The sequence below is a fragment of the Schistocerca americana genome, chromosome 2 (genome assembly GCF_021461395.2).
Source record: "Schistocerca americana isolate TAMUIC-IGC-003095 chromosome 2, iqSchAmer2.1, whole genome shotgun sequence".
In the NCBI taxonomy this organism is placed as follows: domain Eukaryota; kingdom Metazoa; phylum Arthropoda; class Insecta; order Orthoptera; family Acrididae; genus Schistocerca; species Schistocerca americana.
Genome location: NC_060120.1, coordinates 839,018,167 through 839,046,109, shown reverse-complemented (window position 1 = coordinate 839,046,109; position 27,943 = coordinate 839,018,167). Strand labels below are relative to the sequence as shown.

Sequence of the window (27,943 nt, the reverse complement as noted above, 5' to 3'; positions counted from 1 at the left end):
GCGGGTAATTTGCGCCAGTGCGCCCTGGTACAGTGTCACACAGTACTTTTCACTCACATAAAAGTTGTCCTCCATGTTTTCATTTTTTAATTTAAATTGGTATCGGATGGGAATTAATAAAATATATTGCAGAAGCTAATAAATGTATTTGCTTGATGTTGTTTTCAGTGTGAAACATTTTAAAGCAACGTCCTGTACATAAGGAAACTTGGCATTCTGCACACCAGTATGAAGTCAATTTAAGAAGTTTTTTCCTCATACATGGCACACACCTTCTTGTTGGTCTTTCTTTGTTGTAGGTAGCAGAAGGTCTGGAAAAGGCCTGGCTGTAAGGCATGTTGCTTTTGATGTTCTAGGTTGGCTTCTTACTGATATCCCTTTTCTTAGTGAAGATAAGACCACCTGTTCAACAAGACTAATCACAAAGCTCATTCTGCCTTGTTTGCCTCTGTGCTTCTTGTACGGAACATATGCAGCATGCAGTGTCTAACAAGTCAATGGTTTTCGTTTTTCCACTGACAAAACTGTCAGTATGAATTTCTCAATTGGCTTCTCCCACCATCTTTACTTTGTGGGCCTGTTGCTCTTCCATTCATTGAAACTACAAAATTCCTGGGGCTCATGCTTGATAGGAAACTCCCTTGGTCCTCCCATGTGTCTTACCTGCAGCCTGCCGTACGCAGTTTCTCAATGTCCTACATGTCCTCAGTGGTACTTCCTGGGGTGCAGATTGAAGCATCCTTCTCTGTCTGTACTGGTCCTTTGTCCATTCAAAACTAGACGGTGTGTGCTTTGTTTATACACTAGCCTGGTTGAGAGTATGAGAAGCTGCTGAACTACCACTGTCCTACCATCGTGACTTTTTCCTCTGTAGGTATGCATGCCATTTGTCTGCTCTGCGTGGCCACCCATCCTATGCCACTTTCTTCGATGACTCCTTTGCTCGCCAGTATGGGTCGCAACCCTCTCATCTGTTACCTCCCGGAGTTTACATTCGGCTCTTGCTCCGGCAGCTTAACTTGACGCTCCTTGCAACTTTCCTGGTGGGTGTAAACCCTTCACCATCTTGGCTTCATGCGATGGCCTGTGTTCACTTTGGCCTTCATTCAGTTTGTAAGGACACTACTCCAGCCTCGTTCTACCACTGGTTCACGACCTTATGGAACTTCGCGATAGTACCTTGGTGTACACTGATGGCTCTCGGACTGACTGTGGTGTCGGGTGTGCCTTCATCATTGGCACCGACAGTTTTTTGTATCGGCTTCCGGCACACTGCTCAGTATTTACAGCCGAGCTCTTTGCCCTGTATCGGGCCACGGAGTACGTCTGACAACACAGGCTTTTCAATTGTGTCCTCTGCTCAGACACTCTCAGCACCCTTCAGAGTCTCTGTGTGCAGTACACTGCCCATCCCTTAGTGCAATGGGTCCAAGAAACTGTCACTTGCTCACACTTGATGGAGCCACTGTGATGTTTATGTGGGTTCCTGGTCATGTCGGTCTGCCAGGAAATGAGGTAGCTGACGCTGCTGCCAAGGCTGCAGCCCGCTAGTTCCTATATTCCCTCCAATGATCTCTGGTGCCCTCCATCAGGAGGTGGCGTCACTTCAGTATTGCCATTGGTCCTCCCTTCATGGAATAAGCTTCAGATTTTTAAGCCATTCCTGGCGGCTTGGATGACCACCTCTTGGTCCTCCCGCTGACAGGAGGTCATTCTGAGTTGCGTATGGGGCACTGCCTTTTTAGTCTTCGCCATTTAAGTGGCGCTACCCCACCACTTTGTACGTGTGTGTGTGTGTGTGTGTGTGTGTGTGTGTGTGTGTGTGTGTGTGTGTGTGTTTGTTTTGGACAGGTTAGCAGAATGTCGTTTGTAGCACATATGTAGCTACACAAGAAATATTTCTGTATAATCATAATTTTCACTCTTTTGTCATATTTATTTGGAGATTTCACATATAATCATGCATATATTTAAAACATTACAACTCTAGTGCCTGTTTATTCAGATGTTTTAGCATTTAAGTAATAAACTTTGCTGAAATATAAATATTTTCAAAAAATTGCTTAAATATACCAATTTTTGCATTTTATTACTCTTTGAAATCAACTGAAAACATGACACCCTATACCCTGCTACTGTTGAAATAAATTTCTTATACTTTCAAAACATTTCACTTTTTTAGGACATTCGAATTTCACGCATCTCTAGACATGAACCATAATGTCACAGAACATCACTGCAGATTGAACGCACTCTAAAAATACAAAATGTCTCACACCTGGAACTGAAAACATGAAAAACATTTAGCATGGAGGAAAGCTAACACTCGCTGCGCTATATCTCTCTCCAAAAGTGTCACTTTTGAATGAGTCTGCAATTTTTTTATAGTGCCCTGGCACCTTAGTTCTGATCAGCAATTGTCACAGCCTTTCCCAGTATGGAAACCTTGAGCTATGTGTCATTTAAATGAAAAATACAAAAAAAAAAAAAAAAAAAAAAAAAAATCATTGGCAACAGACACAAAATTCGAGAGGCTGTTCACTCTGTCACTGTCTTTCACATTTCGTGTTCAGTTATTATAACTCTTACTCTTAAGCATAATATCTGTATCACTGCACAGAAACATCAGTGGCCCTGCTGCCATGGAACAGTAACTTCACACCATATCCTCCTCCTTCCAAATATGTATTTAGGCCCGGCACATTTTGACCCAAAACTACCTCTCTTCTGAAAGAAAACTAAAATTTAATCAGTAGACTGCCATGGATACCCATACTTAGGTTTCTTACCCCAATCTGTAAAACAGGCAGCTACAGCAATCCAGCCCACCCACTAAACACTTCAAAACTCTCTGATTTATTAATGTCATTATTATCTGAAGCTATGAGAAAGACAGTCTCAGATCTTCTCTCTAAAATCTCAACACATACTCATGAATTGGCTTCACCAGGCCCTTCTCAGTATTTTTCTGATGTTTACTGCTTCCTGTCTGATGACTCCCTAAAACCCACTTGGTTAAATTCAGACGTGGACCAAAAAATTAATCAATTTATTAGCAGGCTACACTTCCTAGTGGTACATATGGAAGTATTTGTTAAAAGCATGTCATGCAGCTGAATATACAAAAGAAAACCTGGTTGGGCCTAAGGTACAAGGGTTGGAACTTAAATAGTGGCAACTATTTGTTCACAACTGATACAAAAGAGTTACATGTTTCCACCGGTTACTGTCATTCATTGTAGTCACCGGCATTGTGTAGAACTTGTTGCCATAGATGTGGAAGGCGTAGTATACCGTTACAGCCTCTGCTCTTGATGGTGCGAATGGAGCAGTCTACTGGCTGTCGAATGTCTGTAACAGTTCTGAAGCGAATGCCACGAAGTGGTTCTTCATCTTCGGAATCAAATCAAAGTCACAAGGACTTAAGTCAGGGGAGTATGGTGGATGGTACAGTACTGCCCAGTCCCATCGACTAAACAGAGCAGCCACAGCTTGCGCTGTATACGCCCATGCATTGTCGTGCAAAATGATGGGTGGGTTGCGCCGAAAGTGTTGCCGCTTCTTTCGCAAAGCTTGATCACAGGTGATGTTCCAAAAATGAACAGTAATACTGTGCATTGACAGTCTGCTATGGAGGAATGTAATGCGTTAGGATGCTACAGTTTGCCGACCTTTGTTGAAGGCTTTTACCCAATGTGCCACTGTTCTGTACGGCAATGCAGATTCCCCACACGCCTCTTGAAGACCTTGACACTGTTGTGCTGTATGACCTCTGACACGTTCAATCTTGATCCAACTCATTCCTGTTTCAAAACATAGTGACACCGTTACGTTAGACCGCTCGCTCACAAATGACTGTTTTTCCCTTGATTGTGTGCATGCTGGTGATGTGGGACGGGAGAGTCCATTTGCTCAGAAGTAAGGTAGGTATGTCAACAACATGTGCTATCAGCAACAATAGTACATTCCATTGCATAGTGTCTCCACAGCAGTGTTGCCACTATTTAAGTTCCATCCATGCTCTGCTAATTCATAGTGGGTTGGATGGATATAGCTGTCCATTGTATTCTGTGGCTAGTAGCTAATGGGAATGGCGAGTTGTCAGTCTGGCATTGAAACTGTGATATTAGTTGAGCTTCAGCCACTAGATGGCAGCTTTTTTCAGGCAACACTGTGTGTTCTGGGATAGTTAGAACATTTTCAGCTCAAGTGCGAGTCAACAGTATGTGACCTTTGAAACAGTTGCAGAAGCATGTCTTTTTCGTCCACGTTTACCGCTGCATTGGTGAGTGATCTTTTTCAGTGGTGAAAAGAAGTCATTTATCAGATTCGAAGATAGAGCAACTGCTTTCAGAAAGTTACCATAATTTCAGCGACAATTCTGAAAGTTTTCAAGATATGGATGTTGAGGCTAGTGAAAGCAACTTTGATTGGGAAACACCTGATGATGAGACACTACTGTAGCAAATAGTACCTAGCGCCTTCCCCCCTGCAGGCCCTGGGGTAAGAATAGGCCCGAGTTATTCCTGCCTGTCGCAAGAGGTGACTAAAAGGAGTCTCACATGTTTCGGCCTTTATGTGATGGGCCCCTGTAGAATTTGACCTCCATTCTTCAGAATCTTTCCGAAGACCGAGCCAGTTGGGGAAGGGCACCTTTCATGGTCCATCGTGCCTTGAGATCTGTAGCCTGCTTTCTCATCATCACATTGCAGTCCCACTCATTCTCCATCTCTTGGGGAGGACACGTTTCTGTGTGCACTTTCCACCATGCACTATTCAGTGTCGCTCTCTGCACCGACGATGACCATGGACTTGCTTGCACCTGATATCCAGCACAGTAGCCAGTTGTGGTGGGGCTGCCATATATCGTATTGGTTGTAGCCCCGACAGCACAGGGATCAGTCTGCTGATGCCTGCACCGTTAACTCCCCATGTGTGCCAAGGAGTAGATGCCTGTGTTCCTCGAACATCGGGAATCCCTGCAATGACCATCCTGCCAGGTGGCCTTTGCTGCGGCTGGGTGGCGCCCATGGGGATGGCCCCTGGTTGTAGTGGATAGCATCAGGGCGGATGATGCACGATGAGGCGTATCACGTCATCGCTTGCTGGTGATCAAACACCAGCAGTGTCTAAGTGTTCTAAGTCTCAGTACAGTGCAAGGAAGTACGACCCTAACCATTCCCCTCCCTGGCCATACCATGGGAGGAATGCCAGGCTAAGGATGACAGCGAACCTTATTCACCCCGGTACCTCATACATACAAGAACTGATGGAGGCTCTTCTGTTTCGATGAAGCCACAGTTTTTTTGCAGTCCATTTGGAGGACAAGATTGGGGAGATGGAGGGCTTGTCCAAAATGCTGTCAGGCTCAATCTTGATAAAACCAGAACCATCTGCCCAGTCACGGAAATTACTCGCTTGCGACAAGCTGGGGGATGTTTGTTACCATCACGCCCCATAAGAGTCTAATTATGGTCCAGGGTATTATATTCCACAGGGACACCTTCTTTTGCAATCTGACGACGAGCTGCGTGCCAATTTAAAGTGCCGAGGTGTCCATTCCGTCTGGTGTGTCCTTCGGGGTCCGAGGGATAATCAGGTTGCCACCAGTGCCTTCATCTTGGCCTTCGAGGATGACACATTGCCCGAGAAGGTCAAATTGATGGTCTACTGCTGTGATGTAAAGGCATATATCTCTCACCCTATGCAGTGCTTAAAGTGCTGGAAGTTCGGCCATATGTCTTCCCGCTGTAATTCCAGTGTCATATCCCAATACTCCACATGCCCTGCCTCCCATCTGTGTAAGCTGCGGAGAGCATCACTCCCCTTGTTTACCAGACTGCAGGATTTTACAGCGCGAAAGGAAAATCATAGAACACAAGACACTGGACCAACTGACCTACACTGAGGCTAAGAGGAAATTTAAGCATCTACTTCCTGTGGTTATGATTTCCTCTTAAGCCGCCAAGCTGCCGGTACGAGAGCAGTTGTGGCCCCATCTGTTCCGCGAATTGCGGTCAGCTCTCCTAGTCGGAAGACTACATCTGCCCCCTTGATGGTGGGGGCACTTCCATCCCTGTTGCTCCCACACCACCTATCTGGGGAGCACTGCTCCTCCTCCCCCCCCCCCCCACCCTCCCGCCCCCCACCCCTCCCCCAACCATCAGGAACACCATTCCCCACTTCTCAGCCGGAGAAACATAAGTCTTCTTCGGCACCTCTCGCTAGGAAAGGGTCCCTTGGGTCACTCCCTTCCCAGGCTTCTGCTAGTGGTAAAGATGACTCCAGCAAGTGGCTGAAGTGCCCAAAAGTAGCTGGTTGTAGAGCTTCACAACCATCCTCAGTTCTGGAGAGTCAGTCAAGCCCTCCCAGCCAGAGAAACCCAGCGAGAGAAATCTGAAAGAAGACCCCCAAGACCAAGGGACTTGGGGTGGCACCCACACAAGCTTTGCTTCTGAGGATGAGGTGGAGATTCTGGCATCCGCTAAGGACCTAGATCTCGCCGGACCCTCAGACACCATGGATACAGACTGGTCAGGAAATAAATCCGTGGCAATGAGGCATAAACTGCCTCATTGAATATTCCATGCCTTCACAGCCTCACGATCATGTCATCCTCCAGTGGAATTGTGGCGGTTTTTCCACCGCCTGGCTGAGTTACGGCAACTGTTAAGCTGTACACCTGCTTTCTGCATTGCCTTCCAGGAAACCTGGTTTCTGGCAATGTGGAACCATGCCCTCCACAGCTATAAGCGATATTACAGGAACCTTAATGACTATAATAGTGTCAGGTGGAGTTTGCGTCTATGTCCTGAACTCAGTATGCAGTGAACCTGTGCCCCTTCAAACCCCTCATGAAGCTATGGCTGTCAGGAGAAGGGTGATGCAGTAAATAACTGACTGCAACATTTATATTCCTCCATATGGCGCAGTACCCCTGAACGCATTGGCTGCACTGATTGATTAACTCCCTAAACCTTTCCTACTTTTGGGAGATTTTAACGCTTGCCATCTGTTGTGGGGTGGCACTGTGCTTACTGGCCGAGGCAGAGATATTGAAAATTTACTGTCACAACTCGACCTCTGCCTCTTAAATACAAGTGCCCCCACACGTTTCAGTGTGGCACATGGGACATATTCGGCCATTGATCTCTCGGTTTGCAGTCCTGGCCTTCTCCCATCTATACACTGATGAGCACATGACGACCTGTGTGGTAGTGACTGCTTCCTAATCTTCCTGTCACTGCCGCAGAATCAGGCCCACGGACTCCTGCCCAGGTGGGCTTTAAACAAGGCAGACTGGGAAACTTTCACCCGTTGTCACTGTTGAATCTCCCCCACACAGTAACTTCGATGTGATGGTTGAGCATGTGACTGTAACTATCGTTTCTGCGGCAGAAAACACAATCCCTCACTCTTTAGGGTGCCTGCAGCGAAAGGCAGTCCCTTGGTGATCGCATGTAGTCGCTGAAGCAATTAAGGATCATTGGCAAGCTCTACAGCTGCATAAGCAGCACCCTTCCCTGGAGCACCGCATAGCCTTTAAACGGCTCCGTGCCTGCATTCGCCATCTTATCAAATGACGGAAACAGGAGTGTTAGAAGAGATATGTCTCGACCATTGGGTGGCATACATCACCTTCCCAAGTCTGGGCAAAATCAAACATGTTTTCGGGTACCAGACCCCAACAGGTGTTACATAAATGGCATGTTATCTATCGATGTGTCGCAGCATTACCCCCCTGCCTTTAGCACGCTCAAACGGTGGCTGGAAGGGAAAGTGATTTCATTCACTACACGCAACAGTCAATCTTATAAGGCCCCATTTACAGAGTGGGAGCTCCTCAGTGCCCTGACACATTGCCCCAACACAGCTCCTGGGCCAGTTCAGATCCACAGTCAGATGATAGAACATCTCTCATCTGACTACAAGCGACATGTCGTCCTCTTCAACCGGATCTGGTGCGATGGCATATTTCCATCACAGTGTTGGGACAGCACTATCATTCCGGTGCTCAAACCCAGTAAAAACCTGCTTGATGTGGATAGCTATCGGCCCATCAGCTTCACCAAAGTTATTTGTAAGCTGCTGGAAAGTATGGTGTGTCAACAGTTGGGTTGGGTCGTGGAGTCATGTGGCCTACTGGCTTCGTGCAGGGCGACTTCCGCCAGGGTCGCTCTGCTACTGATAATCTTTCGTCCTTAGAGTTTGCTGTCCAAACAGCCTTTTCCAGACACAAACACCAGTTTGCCTTCTTTTTTTATTTACAAAAAGCGTATGACACGACCTGGCGACATCATATCCTTGCCACATTGTATGAGTGGGGTCTCCGGGGCCGCTCCTGATTTTTATCCAAAACTTATTGTTGCTCCATACTTTCCCTGTCCAAGTCGGTGCCTCCAATAACCGCCCCCCGCCCCCTACAACCCCCACCCGCGTATTCAGGAGAATGGCATTCCACAGGGCTATGTATTGAGTCTCTCTCTTTTTTAGTGGCTATTAACAGTCTATCAGTAGCTGTAGGGCTGTATGCGGATGACTTCTATATTTCGTGCTGCTCTTACAGTACTAGTGTTGCTGAGCGGTGCCTACAGGGAGCCATTCACAAGACGCAGTAATGGGCTCTAGCCCACGAAGCCGTGTGTCATGCATTTCTGTCAGCATCGCACCGTTCATCGAGAACCAGATCTTTATCTTAATGATGATCCACTCACTGTAGTGGAGGCATATCGATTATTAGGACCAGTTTTCGATGCCCAATCGACTTGGCTACCTCACCTTCGTCAGCTTAAGCAGAAATGTTGGCAGCACCTCAATGCCCTCCGCTGCCTGAGCAACACCAAATGGGGTGCAGATCGCTCTACGCTTCTGCAGCTCTACAGAGCCCTTGTTCAATCCCACCTTAACTACTGGAGTGTGGTTTATGGTTCGGCGGTGCCCTCAGCATTGCGTTTACTTGACGCAGTGCACCACTGTGACGTTCACCTAGGGACAGGTTATTTTAGAATGAGTCTGGTGACCAGTGTCGTGGTGGAGGCCGGAGTCCCTCCATTGAAGGTTAGGCATGCACAACTGCTCGTCAGTTACATTGCACACGTTCCTAGTTCTCTTGCGCATCCGAATTACTGTCTCCTTTTCCCACCTGTGTCAGCCTGTCTCCCGCATCAGCAGCTCAGGTCAGGGCTAATGATTGCGGTTCGCGTGCAATTCCTTCTGTCTGAACTGGAGTCATTCCCTTTACCACCTATACTTGAGGTCCATTTACGTACACATCCGTGGAGTACACCTAGGCCGTGGCTTTGCCTGGACATTTCACATAGCCCTAAGGACTCAGTTAACCCTGCGACTCTCCGCTGTCACTTCCTCCAGATTCTCGACTTGTACCAGGCCCATGAAGTGAAGTGGTTTATACGGATGGCCCGATGGCAGATGGTCACATTGACTTTGCCTATGTTCATGGAGGACATATAGAACAGCACTCCTTGCCCAATGGCTGCAATGTATTCACTGCAGAACTGGGAGCCATATTTCTTTCTCTTGAGCACATCCGCTCATGCCCAGAAGACTCATTTCTCCTGTCATCCTTTGGTAGTGACCATCCAGGAATGGTCTAATCGTTTAGTGGTGTTTGTCTGAACCTCAGGTCACATCGGAATACCAGGCAACGAACTTGCCGAAAGGCTGGCCAAGCAGGCTACGCGGAAACTACTTATGGAGATGGGCATCACTGAACCTGACCATGAAGACCCGCTTCAGTGTTGCTGTGGCACCCAATTGACAGTGGCCTATGTTTTGGTGCATTGCCCCACTTTGACTGCCCAGCGATGGAGTCTTGGGTTACCGGACCCGCTGCCACTAATTTTATCTGACAACGCCTCATTGGCTGATTTAGTTTTATGTTTTGTTTGTGATGGTGGGTTTTATCATTTGATCTAAGTTTTAGCGCATGTCCTTTATCTCTCTGTGTCCTCTACCCTAGTGCTTTTAGGGTGGAAGTTTTAATGTGTTGCAGGGTGGCTGGCTTATCATTTTTATTCTCATGGTCAGCCAGCCGTGGTCATCTGCTTTGTTGTTTTACTCTCTTCATCCCATTTCTTGTGTTTCTGTGGTTTTCTTGTCCCCCTTTTGTCCATTTACACGTTAGTTGCCCTTCATTGTTCTTGTGATTATTTTCCATTTATTCCATTCTTGTGTTGTCAGTCTCTTTCGTTTTATTCTCACACTTGTGGCATTGTTTTATTCGGAACAAGGGATTGATGACCCCCCCCCCCCCCCCTCCATTTTAATCCAACCAACCAAACTAGCGCATTTGTGTGTGCTAGTTCAATTCGTGATCAATATTCGTTCAGTGGTTGTAGTGGTACAGCTGTGCCTCTAAAACAGTATGATGTGATGAATTGTTTTGTGTATGATGCTTTGTGCAAAATACTGCTGAACAGATGAATTTATATCCACAACAGTTCATAGCTTCTCATTACAGTTTAGCGGCATGCCCCAGGCTTTGCAGTTTGCGGGATACTACAAGAGAGGAGGTAAAAAACACTTACTGGAATGCTCATATTTCAATGAATTCATCACAAACGAGAGCACAATACATACTCTTCAAAGAGAGAATCATATGACAAATGGGGAAGCTGTTGAGTGAAAAACGGTTTCATCTTTTATTGATATACCGCCACTTTGCTGATGATACCTCGTACCATGCCACTAAGCACTATCAGCAGAAAACTATTCAAAATTCACCCAATTAGGGAGCATTTGTGGCACAGATTCAGATCAGTTTTCTATTGTAGAGGGGAACACCACCATTGACAAATCATCACTCTGGGAAGGATGACTTGACTAGAAGCTATTAATTCCATCAAGGCGCAACAAATTCGGCATCAATTTTATGGAAGCAGCTCCGGGTATATATGGCACTTCCTTGTTTACACTGGAAAGGACACTAATTATAGTAGCCACTCTCCAGTAGAAACAATAACCTCTTAAATTGTTTTTGAGTTTGCACGAAATACTCTGGAAAGGTCACTGCATTCCAGGTTTGGGGGACAAACAAACCAGCAATAAAACCGACATTGTCATCATAATGCGGCAAGACAGGAAGGGGTTCCTTGACTTTATTGTGTACTCTTCCTTTCCTTGTACTGTTTGTACTCTCCTTTCTTCAGTTTTTCTGTACTGAAGTAGGAGGTGTATAGGTGCTATTCTCATTTGTACAGCTGCCAGATGGCCAGGAGCAGACTGAATAAAATATTATCGAGACTTTTTCCACCACTTTATCTAGAAGGCAGGTTGCTATTGGTGAGATTCTACACAATGGGGGGAGAGAGAGATAAACTGAGACTGAATCTGTGCACCACAATATAGTTGAAATGTGTTTAAAGGCCGACATCCCATTGGCAAATGTAGGTAACATTGAAGTTAGGTCACTTTTGAATAAACATGTCGCTGCTGCTGGTTGTATACCCAGTTCAGATAAACTTAGATGAGAATATGTCAGTTAGTGTAGTGACGAAATGAAAGATGCTATGAAGGATGTTCCTATTGTGGTTATTGCTGACAAAACTTTTGGCAAAAAACACCCACTTTTTGCAGTTTTATTTTGTACGACAACTGCAAAATCAGACCAGAAACTGTATCTGGCTTCCTGTAACTTTTAGATATTTCTAACAGAAGTACTTGTGCCCATGCCACAGTAGATACCCTAAAAGACTAAAACATTAAATATGAAAATGTTGTGGATTTAGTATCAGGCTCTGACAGCTTCAGATAGTGATTGGAGATCATCTAATACCTTTCAAATGCTGGGCACACACAATTAAATTAGCAGGTGACATCTTTGTGAAAGAACTAAAGAAACTAAATTCTGCTGTCAGTAAGGTGAACGTCGCATTTCTTAATTTCGGTTGGTTTGTGGGATTGAAGGGACCAGACTTCTTAATCTCTCAAAATGAAAAGTCTATACCTTCAGTTCCTTCAAGGAAATTTCCTCATATGTGAAGAAAAATTTTTGTGATCCGATAATCAAAAGAAGTAATTGCTGGTTCCATGCCATGTAATACTTGGATTTGCAGTTACCAGCAATCATCAAAGTTTTCAGACAATTGCACAACAAAAATGCTGCTGTTGAGGTCATTCTTGCTCATTCAATACATGAAGCTGTATCACATTTAGTCTTCTTACAAAGCATATTTGTAAGTGACACATGTGCCTGCATTGTGAGTTTAATTACAACACTAGAAGATACAACTTATCCATTCGTACATTTGTTATGGGAAGGACTTTAATCAAATTACTATTGAAAAGAAATTCTGAAGGTTGTTTTCCAACAAGCACTATTGTTATGCATACTCAGAAATTAGCATAGAAAGCATCTGCAAAAAATTATCTCAGATCTGCGGGTATGAATAGTTTACAAAAGCTATGTAAACACACACCACCAGACACAACTAACATTTTTTGCAAAAGCATTCACAATGTCTCCAACCTTGCAGTTTGTGATGTAACACTGTATTTGAATGATTTTGCTGCTGTTAATATAGTAAAAAAATTACACTGTTAGAAAGTATTCCATCTGACACTTGCTTTAAAGCATATTCAGCATTCCATCAACACGTTGTTAACTGTTTGGAACATTATGAGAAGCCTGGTATAGTGCAGCTTCTACTCTGTGAAAAGCTTAAATACAGTGGATTTGTAAGAGCTACTTTATCTGCAATTTGGCCACCTGCAATAGTGCGGATGTGGAGAGGTTACTTCTCGATGTTAAATTTAATTGTAAGTGACAGGAGGTGGTGAACGAAGCAGTCCCAATTGAAACTACTTCAGTTGTTGCATTCAGTAGATGAACGTTATTATACAGGCCTATAACGCATGTTAGATGAGAACTAACAAACACTTTGGTGTTATGTCACAGAAGTAATCAAAATTCTATTTTTTTTTTTTTTTTTTAAATGAACCGTGAAAAAGAGAAAATCAAACTTACAGGTAAGGATTTTGTGTGTATATGTTGTTTAGGAGATACACACTGTGATCAAAAGTATCCGGACACCCCCAAAAAAATACATTTTTCATATTAGGTGCATTGTGCTGCCAGGTACTCCATGTCAGTGACCTCAGTAGTCATTAGACATCCTGAGAGAGAGCAGAATGGGGCACTCTGCAGAACTCAAAGACATTGAATGTGGTCAGGTGATTGGGTGCCACTTGTCATATGTCTGTACGTGAGATTACCACACTCTTAAACATCTATAGGTCCACTGTTACTGATGTGATAGTGAAGTGGAAATGTGAAGGGATGCATACAACACAAAAGCGTACAGGTCGGCCTCGTCTGTTCACTTGATGGAGACCGTCGACAGTTGAAGAGGGTCATAATGTGCAGTAGGTAGACATCAATCCAGACCATCGCACAGGAATTGCAAACTGCATCAGGTTCCACTGTACGGACTATGACAGTTAGGCAGGAGGTGAGAAAACTTGGATTTCATGGTCAAGCAGCTGCTTGTAAGCCACACATCACGCTGATAAATGCCAAACAATGCCTCGCTTGGTGTAAGGAGTGTAAACATTGGACGATTGAACAGTGGAAAAACGTGTAGTGATGAGTCACAGTATACAATGTGGCAATCAGATGGCAGGGTGTGGGTATGGCGAATGCCCAGTGAACGTCCTCTGCCAGCATGTGTAGTGCCAACAGTAAAATTTGGAGGCAGAGGTGTTATGGTGTGGTCGTGTTTTTCATGGAGGGGGCTTGCACCTCTTGTTGTTTTGCATGGCACTATCACAGCATAGACCTTCATTAATGTTGTAAGCACCTTCTTGCTCCCCACTGTTGAAGAGCAATTCAGGGATGGCGATTGCAGCTTTCAACACTGTCGAGCACCTGTCCATAATGCACGGCCTGTGGCGGAGTGGTTACGTGACAATAACATCCCTGTAATGGGCTGGCCTGCACAGAGTTCTGACCGGCACAGAGTTCTGACCTGAATCCTGTAGAACTCCTTTGGGATGGTTTGGAACGCTGACTTCGTGCCAGGCCTCACAGACAGACATTGATACCTCTCCTCAGTGCGACTGAAAGTATGCCTTTGAGAGTGGAAGCTGTCATCTAGGTTAAGGGTGCGCCAACACCATATTTAATTCCAGCATTACCAATGTAAGGTGCCACGAACTTGTAAGTCATTTTCAGCTAGGTATCCGGATACTTTTGATCACATAGTGTATGTATGTTCATGTGTTCTGGTTGACAAAAACTTATGTGAACTTAAGTGTTTGTGAGGCTAATATGCTATACTGTTAGTTTACATATTTATATGCGCCTATCATAAAAATATGCAATTTAAGTGATTCACCCCATTAAAGATGTTCCCAGAAAGCATCAGTTTTAGTATGGTTTGTTGTGAAAAAGTGTTGCATAATGTAACATCAGTCACAAAACATGTTACTATACAGCCATATCGTTCGATTGAAATTATGTACATATCCTTGCCTGAATTTGGACTGTTTTCGTTCTCGATTGATTAATGAGTGGGTGCATAATTTGCTTCCACTGTTGCTCTAAGCTCATCTTCCAAGTGTTTGCCTAATAAAATGTACACTGAATTCATATTGTGCTGTTTGATTCATGGTATGCTAAAGTTATTTACAAGAAAATAAGGCTTCAGGAATTCGGGCACAATACATGCACAAAAAGAAATTTGTGTATAGTGCACATCCCACAAATGCTGTCAGAAGTAAGGAAATTCTTGGCAACTGATGGTAACAGGACATGTGGACATGTTTCACATGTATATTTTCTCTACTCATTCATAAAAGGTTTCTGTATTCTACTGCTCTGTAGAAAGACATTACAGACTTTCCTACAATAGATAGAACTGCTAATGACAGAAATAAATATCAGTATTTAACACTATCAAAACATTAATATTCAACATCAATGAATGACACATCAAAGCATAACAGACATATACAGAGACAGATTTGACAGCAGAGGTTCAGCCACTCCTTTGTTTCCCTTTCATTAGGAGCAGGGGAATGTGAAAATCGTATGGAGGTTGGTATGATGCCCTTAGGCTGCATGAATTGAATCTTTTGGAGGTCAATAAGAGCTGTTCTCTGCAGAAGCCAACACAACACCCCCCCCCCCCCCCCCCTCCTTCTCCGAACTTCTGCTACCTGGAGGTAACTGGCATTTGAAGGCACAGCCTTAAGAGTAATTGCTACCTGTTCGAAAAACATCACTTGATTTAGACGGTTCTAGAACCAACATTGAGTCCCATTATTTCATCTGTATAGGATATATTAGAGAAGTTTCCTGTAATTTAAATTCTTTAGTCCATTTTATATATACTGTTGCCATTCTTCTTGTAGGAAAATTTCTTTCCTTAGCTGTGCAATACTGTTATTTCCAGAATAAGTTGTTGTTAATAACACTTTTAATTTCTCATTTTGATCATGCCATATTATTTTTCAGAGTTTCTGCGTGTAAATTAATATTATTTATTTGTATTACAGATGTTCCTATTTGGTCAAAACTGGAAACGGGCAGGATACCACAGCCACCAGAATTATTCCAAATCATTGATAATCACCTCCATTTTGGTCGCCAGTCGTAATTAAGGTGTAAAATATTGGTTTGAGTTTGTTTAACAATATGTCTGGTTAATTTGTTTATTCTTTTCACTGAGATAAATGTGTTTACATTTGCTACAGTATGAAGGCTTCTTCACAAAGTGGGAAATACCTGCAGGAAGTTGCCAGAAGTTTTTAAGCAGATGTACACACATTTGTTGAAGTGAATGATTAGTGCTTGTGCTAGAATAAATGTTTACCAGTATGTCTTGTTTTAAATGTGTAATACTATGTTTTATTGGAAATTTGTTATTTTGGATATTTGTAAGGTGAGAACTTCCATTGTTGCTCATGTAAAGCTGTATTTACAGTATTACTTTCTGTATCTTATGTTATGTATATTGAAATGTATAGTAAATACCATTGGTTTCCCAAAAACTAGTGTAAAGGTTGTATGCTTTCCTTTTTATGCAGTTTCATTCTTCATAAAACTTGGATTTTTACAATAACTTTCAGTTTAGAAGAAGTGTTTAACAAATATTGTTTTTTAGGCAAAAACTTGGGCGAAACCAGTGTAGTTGAAGTTCAGTATCACTCTCCAAAATCATTCAAGTATAAAAAGAATCACACCATCCTTAACTTCCCGTGATTTGAAGTGGAAGAGGGGGAAAATGGAAAAATGTTCACGCATATCAAAGTAAAGTGGATTAAAATACAGATTTTTCATTGTTGATATTTTCATTATTTATATGAACAGTATATTTAAAACCTAGCACATAAAGCACAGAGTGAGGTACTTTAATAGTTTTACCACTGGAAACTGCCTGAAGAGACAAGACCAAAAAAAATTTTAGAAGTTCGATCAGATGTGGAGTTTCTTCTCACCATTTTCTTCAGCAAAAGTGGGATAGAGCCTCAAGAGTTCCTGCCTTATTGTCGTACAGTCAATAAGGAAGTTATGTGCCATTTGTATGAAGCAACCCAAAGAAAACAGCAAGAATGTGGGAAAGTCACTCCAGGAAATTTTAACCATAATGCACCTGCTCATCCTTAATGCTTTTTCATGATTTTTTGGCAAAAAAACAACTCATGTTGCCACAGTCACCCTATTCACAAGACATGGTACCTTGCATCTTTCTATTCCTGAGGCTGAAGAGAACCATGATAGGACATTGTTTTGGCACCGCTGGTGAGGACGTCGTTTTGCCAAAATTGATGAGATAATGAAATTGATGAATGAGTTCAACACCATAACTTAAAGCGAGTTCCATAAATGCTTCCAAAATTGAAGGAAGTGCTGGCACAAGTGTATTGTATCTCAGGAGGGTTACTTTGAAGGGAACAAAGTTGATGCTGATGTATAAATATATTCTTTAAGAAAACAAAAATTCCCAGTACTGTTTGATCACATGTCATATGTTGCTGCTTGGGGTTTGGGACATGCTTCATGCTGTCATTTTCTGTTGCTATCAACTAATCAGAGCACTATGTTTTTTGTCTTGTTTCCATTGAAAAGTGGCGCACAGGAATGATATTTGCACCTGCGAGGTAAACCTCGTATGAGTGGAAGAAAATGGATTGCCGCAAGAAACCACATTTTATAATATTCATTTTTACAAATAGAAGATTTTTTTTGTCAAAACTGGCACATCAGTTTCTGCATTAGGAAAAGTGGTGCTTTGGATTTGAATTTATACTGAACCATTACTATAAACAAAAAATAACTCATTAAAAACTTAAAAATGCTTCAGCAGAAATATTTTCACATTAAGAATTATAATTTTGTTAGATTTGATGGTAAAGTGGACAACTATTTGTGCCAACTGTTTCAGCTGAAACATAATGCCACACAAGTGTCTTGGAAAAACAAGAAATCACTTGTCAGCAAAAAATTTGATCATAATATACACAGCCATGGGCACTGGCGTGGCACTCTCCTGTGCCAATTTTTTCATGGGCCAACTAGAGGAAATTGTCATAGCCTCACCAAACCCATGCTCTGGTTCAGGTTCATTGATATATTCATGATTTGGTCTCAGCCCAAGATACACTACACTTATTACTCCACAACCTCAACATTGCTCTGATTTTGCAATTACGTGGTGTGTGGCACAGGAGTGTTTGTGTCTCATTGAGGGGATTTAAGACTGTGAGTAGTGGTAAATGTGTAATTAGGTAATACATCTACACCTACATAGATACTCCACAAGCCACTGTACAGTGCATGGCAGAGGGTGCCCTATACCCCTACTTGCCATTTCCTTTCCTGTTACAGGCGAGGGAAAAAAAGACTATATATGCCTCCATATGAGCCTTAAGTTCTTGTACTTCTTGGTCCGTACACACAATGTATATTGGCAGCAGAATTGTTCGGCAGTCAGCTTCAAATGCCAGATCTCTAAATAGTTTTTTTGAAAAGAACATCACATTTCATGTAGAGATTCCTATTTGAGTTCCTGAAGCATTTCCGTAACACTTGCATGGTGTTCGAACCTACCAGTTACAAATTTAGCAGTCCACCTCTAAATCAGTTTCGCTAACTGACCTAGTGTGGATCCAAAACACTCTAGCAGTACTCAAGGATAGATTGCAACAATGTCCTAGGTGCAGTCTCCTTCACATGCGACTCTTTCCAAAACTTTCCCAATAAACTGAAGTCAACCACTCACCTTCCCTACTACAGTTCTCACGTGCTCGTTCCACCTCATATCGCATTGTAATGTTATGCCGAGATATTTGACCCTGTTGTTCTGTTCACTTTTACTGTACAAATGTACTGTTCGGGTAAATACAACCCGCCATAATAAAATGTAGAGAAAAACTACTCACACTTATTCTTCTTACTGTTGTAAACCGACATTGTAGTTATATTGCAGTATGTTGTTAATCATCATAGCAATCGTAGTAGCAGTAGTAATAATACACACTTCACTGAAGAAAATTTCTTATTTTAATATTCATGCAGGGTATATTAGGAACAGCAGACATTTCCACCAATGTCATTCTTAACACCTAACTGCCTGCCCCTATCACTTTCTTTCCTTCTCAGTCACTGCAGTTTGGACACAATTAGGTGACGTGTGTTTTGCATAAATGTTTATTACTTTTCCACATTCCATGTTTGTCTTGTTACTGACTTGGCCACACCTGCCACTCCTTCAGTGTCTTGGATGCTTCTGACCATTTTCAAAGAATCTTCTATTCTTGGAAAATGCTTCCTTGATGCAATGTGCACTGCAACCAGCGACTTTCCAAGTTCTTCCACAAATATTCTCCTTCTAGTCAATTTTCTTGCATTCCAGTTAAGGTCAAAGTCAACTAGACACACATCATCAGCAGCAACATCAAGAATATTGTAGAAAACTATCATGGGCCATCTATTGATTTTACATTTGCTTGTATATGTACTAGTACCTGTTAACTGATAGTGTAGTGTGTCTACAGCCCCTTTGGTTGAATTACAATTTAAAATAATTCTTGGCTTCTTATCAGCCCTGTCACTTATTTCCCCACCATGGTTGAGAGTGCTCATTAGTACAACATAATTATTTCTCTTACGAATGTAACTGACCACTGTAGTGTCATTTGTGAAGTAAAATAAAGAGCTATGAACCTCCTTGTTGGTCATATTTTGTGGAAGCTCTGGCTTATTTTTATGTATGGTTCCTAACATTGTCACACTGTATGATGTGAAACAAAAAAGAGGTCACGTTACATTCCAACCTTGCAAATCAGCGGTAAGATCAGCAACTATTCTCATTCCGTGCGTTTTTTTTCCCCCCCCTTCTGCAGTCCACTGTCCTTTCCTGTATAAATTTGGGCTTTCAGCACATATGAAGATTTGCTGTCACACAGAGTGCTCATCTTGATCTCATATTTTGCCGGTTTGCTTGGGATGTACTGCATGAATGAAGAGCGGCCTCTAAATGTTACCAGCTGCTCATCAGCAGTCGCATTTTCTCCTGGATTATACACTTTAGGAAGGACTTCTAACCACTTCTCCAAGATACTGCGAATTGCGGCAAGTTTCTCAGCCTTTCCTCTATTGTGGATTTCTTACTAAATCACAAGACGCACAATATTTTACAAAATGTTTCTAGGGACATGGTTGCTTGAAATATGTTCCGCCCAGTATCCTTACACCACAAACTTTTTGTCGATTCCCCATGTGAGCCATATACACCTGCAAGGAATAAGAGTCATAAGTATGTGCGAAGAAGAGAATAATCAATGTTTATCCATTGTTTACCATAAACTCAGGAAGTGCTGTAGAAAATAATGCTTCAAATGAACATTTTACATCACTTATTATGCTGCTTGCATACCTGGTAAGTCCCGAGGGACTCATGACAACGTTCGAAGCAGGTAGGTGGCCATGTTGTGTTGGTGGTTGCAACTGCCATGCTATGTTCCCATTTTTAGACGTAGAGGTCTGTGCACTACTTTGAACAGGCTGTGGACTGTCGTCAATGTCATCACAGCACTCACTTTCAGATGCATTACTGACATGATCTTTGAACTCTGAAAGTGATCCTTTGTCTGTTGAGCTGTTTACTAATTCTTCCAACACGGCATCAGTCACTGATGAAATCGTCATGTCACAATTCAGACTGATCATAAATGACAAGGAACACAAATTAAGCAGAAACAATGAATAATTTGAACAATTGGCATGTCATAATAAGTCCATTGTTGTAAATGCAGTGCCTTGAGGATAAGTATGAACTGTTGAAGTCATTACTACTATAAAAGATGAGACAACCAGAAAGTATTTCACTTTAGAGTAATCATATTATTGTCAGGTCACATTGGCTCTAACATTACGTATGTAACTTAAGGTTTGTGACCAGATTACTTAAAATATTTTAGAACTTTTTTAGCATTTTGAGAAAGTCACCAAATTTCGTAAACTTATTTTGATATTTAGATAACCAGAAATGAAATTTATGATGATTTTGGGTTGTAGACCCAAACAGAACAGCAGGGTTAAACAACTCAGATGTGTCTAGCACAACACTAGTAATACTGTGTCTGAACATTATAGGTTTGATCTTCCTACTCATCTGCATTAATTTACATTTTTCCACATTTACGCGTAGTTGCCATTCATCACACCAAATGGAAATTTTGTCGAAGTCATCTTGTATCTTTCTCTAGTCACTCAACTTCGACACCACGGCACCATCAGCAAACAACTGCCGATTGCTGTCCACACTGTCTGCCATATCATTTGTGTACATAGAGAACAGAAGTGGTCCTATCACACTTCCCTGGGGCATTCCCTGATGACACCCTTGTTTCTGATGAACACTCACCATGAGTTCTATTATTTAAAAAGTCTTTAAGCCACTCTCATATCTGAACTTATTCCATATGCTCGTATCTTTGTTAACAGCCCGCAATGGGGCACTGTGTCAGATGCTTGCCAGAAGTGTGGAATCTGCCTGTTGCCCTTCATACATGATTCGCAGTATATCATGTGAGGAAAGGGCATGTTGAGTTTTGCATGAGCAATGCTTTCTAAAACCATGCTGATACGTGGACATTAGCTTCGCAGTCTCAAGAAAGTTCATTGTATTCCGACTGGGAATATGTTCAGGGATTCTACAGCAAACAGAAGTTACTGATATGTCTGTAATTTTGCGGGTCCATTCTTTTACTCTTTTTATATACTGGAGTCACCTGTGCTTTTTCCCAGAGGCTCGGGACTTTGTGCTGGGTGAGAGATTCACAATAAATGCAAGCTAGATAAGAGACTAATGCTTTGTGAAATCAAGCTGTAATTCCATCCAGACCTGGTCATTTATTTGTTTTCAAATCTTTCAGTCGTTTCTGTATGTCAGATATGCATATTACTGTGTCACCCGTATGGGAGTGTTCAGTGACAATATGTTCATATGATTCTCCTTTGTGAACAATTTCTTGAACTTTAAATTTAAAACTACATTTTATAATCACCAACTGCCACACCAGATTGGTCAACAAGGGCTGAATGGAAGCCTTAGACCGGCTTAGCGATTTTACATAAGACCAGAATTTTCTCAGGTTCTCTGCAGTATCTTTTGCTAAGGTGGAATGGTGGTAGTAGTTGTCTTCTCCAGCATCCTGCATTCGGGAGGACGGCGGTTCAATCCCGCGACCGGCCATCCTGATTTAGGTTTTCTGTGATTTCCCTAAATCGCTCCAGGCAAATGCTGGGATGGTTCCTTTGAAAGGGCACAGCCGACTTCCCTCCCAAATCTGACGAGACCGATGACCTCACTGTTTGGTCTCTCCCCCAAACAACCCAACCCAACCCAACCCCAGCATCCTCTGAAGTTCTCATTAAACTGTGGTGGGTGTTTTCCATCCTTTATCCACTTACCAGGCACATAACTCACAAGACCAAGATTAATAACAATTAATTATGAAAGATTTACAGTGTATAGTCTTCAAAATGCAGAAAGGTTGAGACGAAACTTTAATAGAATTTTTACAAGTTAAATTCATCAGCAGAGAACTGATTAAGATCACAGACTGGATCAACAAGATAGTAAGATAAGTAGCAGATTTGATGAACAGGGTAGTCATATCCGAAATTGCAAGGTGACTTAAAAAAGTGAGAGGAGATTAACAATAGATTGCTGGATATTATGGTAGATGAATCATATGAAAGAGTAACTCAGGTCAAAGATGAACTTCAGAGTGAAATAGTAGAAAATGTAGATTTGATTTAGAATGAACACAAGAACTCAAAAGACTTTAAACTCATATTAGAGGGTATCAAAGTAAAATGTAATTTGGAGGATAAGGTTAGCAATCCAGGAAATAAATCTGAAATGTAATGTATGTGAGGACCTAAATAGTTTTTAACAGAATACAAGGAATCCCTACTGAATGTTTTATTTGAAGTCATTCAGAATGGTTTGAGGAAGTGGAAACTCGAACACCAATATGAAAATAAATGTAAAGTGCTGAGAGATGAACTGTAAGCAATTAAAAGTGACTAATGATAATGATTTTTATGATTAGCATGTAGAAGATGAGACTGACTTTAAGTAATAGAACCCATAAAAAAAAAGTAATGGGTGAGGGAGCATAGTACAGGGACAGAATTCCAAGTATAATCAAGCAATTGGAGAAATACTTCGACAAGGTTGATAGACTACAGGAGGTTGTAGAACAACCCTGTAAGAAATGTATAAGGTTAGAAGATCAATGAACAGGAGATATGAAAGGACTTGTTAATGTTCATTCCACATGAAAATTTTGTACATGTGTTACACATCTGAAAGAAATAGTAATATTGAATAATTTTTTGTAATTTTTCAAACCATGAACTTGCTGATAGTGCAATTATTAACTCAATGCCTGAATTAATTTATAGATGAAACATAAAAATTGTGTCTTGTGGCGCTTCATATGTACCTGAAACACTCAGAAGAGTGCAGCACTTGTCTGAGGCATTGGTAGCTTCACACAGAATCGGCAGCTACGTGTGCCAGTGCTCAAAAACAGTCAATCTTCCAATTATTTGCACAGCATTGGTATGATGCAAATTCGTGACACTCGGCATTAAGGGGTTAATGTATTAGTCAAGATCTGCTGTAGTGACAAGTGCAAATTAAGTATCCAAGCCAAGGGCGTAAAGATTCATAAAAGATGGCAGAAATATCAGAGTTACGGAAGCAGGTAGTTAAGAGTTAGACATGATTTAGTAGAGAAATGCAAACACAGACCAGCGAAGTCCAAATTATGGAGTTGGTTGCAACAGTGTCAAGTTCTAATTATTCAGGGTGGTTATTATATGTAAATAATAGCATATCGAAATACATAGAACACCTTTCAAGTAGATACTGTATTGCTACTATGATGGCATTATCATGATTATAATTTCTATTGAAGGTTAGTGTATGCACATTCCAACACCAATGAAACACACAATACATTGTCCAGTCACAGTAGTAGTAGTAGTAGTAGTAGTAGTAGTAGTAGTAGGAGGAGGAGGAGGAGGAGATTAAGGAAATCGGCCGTGCCCTTTCACAGGAACCATCCCGGCATTTGCCTGAAGTGATTTAGGGAAATCACAGAAAACCTAAATCAGGATGGCCGGAGACGGGATTGAACTGTCGTCCTCCCGAATGCGAGTCCAGTGTGCTAACCACTGCACCACCTTGTTCGGTCTCCAGTCACAGTAATGTGACCATTTGTCAAAAGCCTGAAGAACCACCTTTTGCAGTGCGAGCTGTTGCGAGACTTGCAGGAAGAGTGAGTGAAGTACTGGAAGGTATCAACAGGTATGTGAAGCCATGCTGACTCCAATGCTGTGGCCAGCTGTGTTAGGTTGAGGATTCCACGGCACAAAAAGTCCGATCAAGGTGGTTCCACAGATAGGGTTTAAATCAGGGGAGTGCAGAAAATGTATCCTGGTAGCCTCTGAACCACATGTATTGTACTACTGGCAGATAACATTGTGCTGAGGAAAAGCAAACAGTGTATGGGGTAGACATGGTCCCCAAAGATACACACATACTTTGATTGATCCACTGTGCCTTACAGAATGACAAGATTGCCTACAGAATGCTGTGGAAACAACTACCAGAACATAATGCTCCGTTCTTCAGCCTGGATCCTCCGGACTATTGTTGCAGGGTATTCGCTTTCAGACATTTCGAGCCATATTTGCCAATGCACATCTGCCCAATTATGCATAACATGTGAGTCATCTGAAAAGGGCATTGTCACCACTCAACAGGCTCCCCAGTTGCATTTGTTGCCAATGAATAGCAGTCAGCAGGGGTGCATGAACCAGGCACCTGCTGCAGGGACCCATACACAGCAACTTTCACTGAATGGTCATTGAGGAGAGACTATTGCTAGCTCCTTGGTTCATTTGGGTGATCAGTTGCTCAGCAGTTGCATGTCTATTCACCCGTATATCTCTCCACAGCCATCTTTCACCCCTTCATCCTAGGGCCCATGGTTCACAAAAGTTGCCTCAGGACAGGTTTTGGATAGCACCCTTTTGCCATGAATGCAAACAGTTTACATACTTCACCATTTTGGAAATGCTTCCACACTTGGCCCAAAAGCCAGAGATCATCTCATTTTAGACATCACATAAATTGCTCTGTTTCTACATTATGAAAATAAATACACCACTTTGTGTTCCCCACAATATGCTTTATACCTTTTTCACTGCTAGTGCTGACATCTGTTAATGGTTATTGCAAGTTGACAGCAAACAGAGGTGGTGGCCACATTAATGTGACTGGGACATGTATACAAAGAGAGAATTTTGGGAGCAAACCATAGTGCTATTCTTAAGCAAAAGGGATAACATTATTTAAGGAAGGATGTGGTAAGGTTATGGAACTGGGGTCCAGAGGGACATGCTGGCTAATATGAGGTATTTGGTAAGCTCATAGTTACGGAGCTGGGACCCACTGAGACTTTCTGGCTAAGATCCCGTATTTTGCGAAGAAAAGGGATCCTATCATGTTTTTTTTGTGAGAGCAATGTGGAGCTAAAGAGCATGGGGCACAGTTGCAAAGCATTTTGTCCATATTATAATGGGAAGGCTTCACCTTGTTGAATGCTATTAAACAGTGATAAAACTGATACAGTCTCTGAAAGCACCCGTAGGAATAAAATATAGAACTGCTAATGTTCTTGTTAGAATGTTAATGAAAGATAAATTTGATTATAAATGAATGAACACTTTTAAAAGCAATACTGGAAAGTAACAAGAGTTTGGGTTTTCTGGAAAAAAAGTGTACAAAATCTAACCAAGTAAGCCACTGAATATGGAAACTAACTGACTTTAATCATACTGGTTTCTAATGGAAAACATTTCATTATAGGACTGAATAATTAATTAAAGATATGACAAAGTAGATGTAACAAGAAAAACAGTACATCTACAGCCATACTCCGCAAGCCACCTGACGGTGTGTGGCGGAGGGTACCTTGAGTACCTCTATCGGTTCTCCCTTCTATTCCAGTCTCGTATTGTTCGTGGAAAGAAGGATTGTCGGTATGCCTCTGTGTGGGCTCTAATCTTTCTGATTTTATCCTCATGGTCTCTTCACAAGATATACGTAGGAGGGAGCAATATACTGCTCGACTCCTCGGTGAAGGTATGTTCTCGAAACTTCAACAAAAGCCCGCACCGAGCTACTGAGCGTCTCTTCTGCAGAGTCTTCCACTGGAGTTTATCTGTCATCTCCGTAACGCTTTCGCAATTACTAAATGATACTGTAACTTAGCGTGCAGTAAAGATTTAAGCAGAGAGAAAGGACAATTGAAGAAAAATATAGATACCAGAAACTATTATTGCAAAGGATTTTGAAACAATAAACTTTGGAAAATGAGTTTCATTTGAAATAACTGAACAAGAATATGTTAAAGTAAAAATGTTTCAGTTAAAGTAAATACCTAAATCACTTAAGTTGTTATAGTTACATAAGTAAAGAAAGATTAGTTTGAAGTACAGACTTCAGTTAGTTAATGGTTGAAAAATGTCCTGAAACTGATGGTGACACTTGCTTCATGTAATTGCTGACTCAATGTGCATATTCACACAAGCCATTTTATGAGTTGTGTTATATTTTAAGTTGTGTGTCTGTGACTACAGAAATTTTATTTTTCTCCCATCATGTAATGGCTGATCATAGTGAGATTGTATATCATCTTTGAAGATGGACCACACTGTCAAATAACTAATGGATCTAAGGCCACACTATCGCATATCAAAGGTCACATATTATCGCTGTTTCTTCCATGACACGAAGGTAATTTTATGAGTTGAGTGCAGTTTTTATTGAATCAATTTGTTTATTCATGATGTACAAAGCTTACAACACCAAATAAATGTTTTGAAGTTGGAAATTAGTTTTACCTGAAAAAAAAAAAAAAAAAAAAAAAGAAAAAGTATGATAAATTTTTATTATACGCTGGAGACTGGAGAGGTGTTTGAGTCTTACAACAAAAGATTAATGAAGTATTTGGTCATTTGATGCCAATTTTAAGAGACAATTTGATTTATTGTTGAACTGTGCACAGAAATTCTGTTCACTCAGCAGAGATTAAAGGGCTGCTACAGACGACATATCAGTTTACCAGTTATCTGTGCTGTACTTATCCTATTGTCTTCGCACGTTGTAGAAAGCTGAATATAAATTGCGATTTGTCTGTGGATTCAAAGTCAAGGACGACGACGCAGTACCACACTAGTTAGGATAAAAAATAACCTATTTATTGATGATGTATTTTGAAACTATCCCAGCAGTGTTAACAGGATATGCTATTACTTGGGAATGCCAGACTCCCACTCATAGCACCAGTACAGGCTGCTAAAAGAATGCCACATGAAATAATTCTGTAGCTGGTGGAAGCTTTTGCCGTTGAGAAACTGCACATAATACTCTGAAGAAACTGAAGACATTATGATAAACATTGGAAATATTACATTCCATATTTCAACATATAATTACACACAATACATTCATACCAAAATTTGACAGTAGCACCGAGTCAGAAATAAGACATTTGTATTAACACCCCCTTCTCCCCACGCTGAAAAACAATTAGGACTTCTGAAAGTGAACTATGCATTTCCACCAACTTAATGTCAGTTAATTTTTACATTGTATATGTTGTGAAATTTTCCTAAGTCATATTTAACAAGAATCTATTAGGCAGAATAGTCCCATATGACTTAAAATGTTTACAAAACAGAGTATAAGGTCTGGTGCACAGAATCACAGAACATCATTGTTGATGACCATCTGTTGCAGTATCCTGGAACATATTTTAAGCTCAAACATGACATTTCTGGATGAAAACCTTCTTTCAAAGAATCAGCACTGATTCCAGAAAACCACTCATGTCAAAAACAACCTGCTTCATTCAATCAATAGGTATAACAGGTAGACTATTTCCAGAAGGCATTCAGTATTGCACCATATTGTTACCTATAAACCAAGATACAATCACACACAGTATCTTCACAGATATGAGATTGGCTCCATGAATATTTAACCAACAAAATCAGGTATGTCATACTGGAGGAATATTAAACAGAAACTAAAGTCTAAATATACAGAAACAATTTATCAGACAGTGTGTCAGCAACACTAAGATTGTTCACCAATGGAGCTCTTATGTAAAGGGCAGGAAGGAAGACAACATAAGTCTACCAAAACAATGCTGGATAAATTTAGAAAACTTATTTGAAAGAGACTGTACAACCATTATGACCCATATCTTATTTAGGAATTGTGAGTAAGAGACCACACACATACCAAATGCAAATTCGCAATATTAGTACAAAGTACTCGCCCCCATGTACTGTGCAATGGCTTGCGGAGTATGTATGTAGTAAGCTGTA

At 41.5% G+C, this 27,943-nt stretch overlaps 1 pseudogene; it reads left to right on the top strand.

Moving 5' to 3' along the window:
• Positions 1 to 16,011, top strand: part of LOC124595117 — a 29,776-nt pseudogene extending 13,765 nt beyond the window's left edge.
• The last annotated feature ends 11,932 nt before the right edge of the window (positions 16,012 to 27,943 follow it).